This window comes from Chiloscyllium punctatum, chromosome 5 (genome assembly GCF_047496795.1).
Source record: "Chiloscyllium punctatum isolate Juve2018m chromosome 5, sChiPun1.3, whole genome shotgun sequence".
NCBI classification, from domain to species: Eukaryota; Metazoa; Chordata; class Chondrichthyes; order Orectolobiformes; family Hemiscylliidae; genus Chiloscyllium; species Chiloscyllium punctatum.
The window spans coordinates 48498425-48500765 of NC_092743.1; positions in this window are offsets into that span (position 1 = coordinate 48498425).

Below are 2341 nucleotides of genomic sequence, written 5' to 3' on the forward strand. Positions count from 1 at the left end.
ATAGCCAACTTGTAATCATTTAAAGAACTTCTCACTGGTTTTATTTGTAATTGGTAATAGGAAAATTACACAATGAACATTTATATAAGGAAGTGTTTTATTAGAAATAAAGAAACAGATTATCAAGAGTATTTTACATTATATACTAATTAGAAGGGGCAACAGATTCCAGGTTTTCTGGAAAGGTAATTATTAATTAGGTATTTAAAATTTAGTTTTAGATTCACAGCCAGTTCCTCGAACAGGGTTAAGTATGGTGTAAAAAAAGGTCAGGTTCTAGTGTAGTTTGCAGGATCTATGGATATTAAAGTTGCTTCCACTGTGGTATGTGGAAATCAGATAATGTCAAGAACAGTTTGAGGGGAATTTCCAAGCCTCATTAAGGTAGCCAAAGTGTTATTGACCAAGTTGACCAAGCAGCTGGTCACATTCCAGCAGTATTCCCATGTATCCCGAGGGAAGTGATGCTTGATGTTGTCCAAAGGGAAATGTACATGTTGTAGATTTTACTGTTTTTAAACATGACAAAAGATTTCTCAGTTTTTCGCACTACCAGCCAACCAAATAAATCTTTTGAGTGGTTAAATAATTAATTCCTGCTGCCTGTAGGAAGCCCCTTTTCCTCCTTCATGTAGCATCATGTTTAACGCTCAGCCAGATTGAAGCAGGTTTTTCACTATCATTAGGTGAAATATGATGCACTTGAGACTCGATGGCATGTTATTTTATATTTTAAAAAGAGTTAGGATGTGTAGTATGCTGAATATTACTTTGTCTTACCGTGCAGTAGATCTTTCTCTTCTTTTAAATAAGTGTTCAGTTCAGAAACTAGTTAATATAGGAATTATTGTTTCATCTTGAATAATGAAAGACAAACCAAAATCACAAAGTTGCTCATATACTTCAGTACTTTTCTGCAGATATGCTTTATCTTTGGATTAAATTGAAGGAGTTTCATGTGAACAGACAGATTGGGTCGAATCAAATTGAAGTCAAGGCAATAATCTGTAGTAATTGTATGCATGAGAAGCAAGAAAGTGACCTATAAACTGGCTACCACAGGGTTGCTCAAATTTTTGCATGGAGAGATACATTCCAATCTTTTCCTCATTCCCAGAGATGAATATGTTTCAGAAAGATCAGTTTTGCCATAATGGTAAATGTGAATTTCAGGAAAATATTTCAAAACAATGAACTGATCACAAATGCATACTTCGTAAAAAGTGCCGAGCAGCAGAGTTGACCACAAAACTTTATTTTCTGCCTTTTTTTTAAATTAAGAAGCAGGGCTTGAGAGAAAAAATTTAGGCCCCAAGTCCTGATCACCAAGGAGTCAGGACTGGGACTGTTGGGTTTGAGAAACAGATCTTGGTTTGTCTTTGGTGCATGCTCTGAGCTGGCAGAATTCACACGAAAGTGGGGTCTGGAAGTGGGTTGCCTTTGAGTCTGGGATTTTCTCCTTTCCCAGCCTGCTTTGTGAACAGGTTTTTGGAGGCAGTGGAAGCAGAACAGAAGGCTGGGTGTGTGTTCAGTTAAGGCCCACTCACCCAGCCACCCACCCCACATCACTTCGTCACTCATCCACACAAAGCCCCATCACTCAATCACACGCACTTACTAATCCCATCTCCCTACTTGCTCCCTCACCCACCTCTCGTCACTCAGTCCTCCAGCATCCAGTCACCCACACAAGTTCTCTCCTAAGTCTCTCTCATTCACCTTACCTCTTAGTCACTCTGCAGTTGTCATGTCCGATTTGCTGAACAAAAATAAGTTAATACTTGTAAATATGAGTTCACTTGCTGGGCAGAAAAAGCTGCATCATTGCTGTTGTGTAAAGGGTCTGAGAGCAGCACACTTATCACTGGCGGCTCAGTGGTTAGCACTGCTGCCTCACAGCACCAGGGTCCCAGGTTTGAGTCCAGCCTCGGGCGACTATTTGTATGGAGTTTGCCCATTCTCCCTGTGTCTGCGTGGGTTTCCTCTGGGTGCTCCGGCTTCCCCCCACAGTCCAAAGATGTGCAGGTTAGGTGAATTGGCCATGCTAAATTGTCCATAGTGCTAGGTGCATTAGTCCGAGGGAAATGGGTCTGGGTGGGTTACTCTTCAAAGGGTTGGTGTGGACTGGTTGGGCCGAAGGGCCAGTTTCCATACTGTAGGGAGTCTAATCTAATCATGATTGTGTTTATTGCAATGGACAACTTTCCAAATACTTTTTCTTCACTCCTCCCATAAATATTAGTGTAAGATTATCCACTTGAAAAACTTATTTCAATTATTTATTCTCGCATGCCAAAACTAATTAATTTTATCCATCTATTTTACCACGTTATTGAACTAG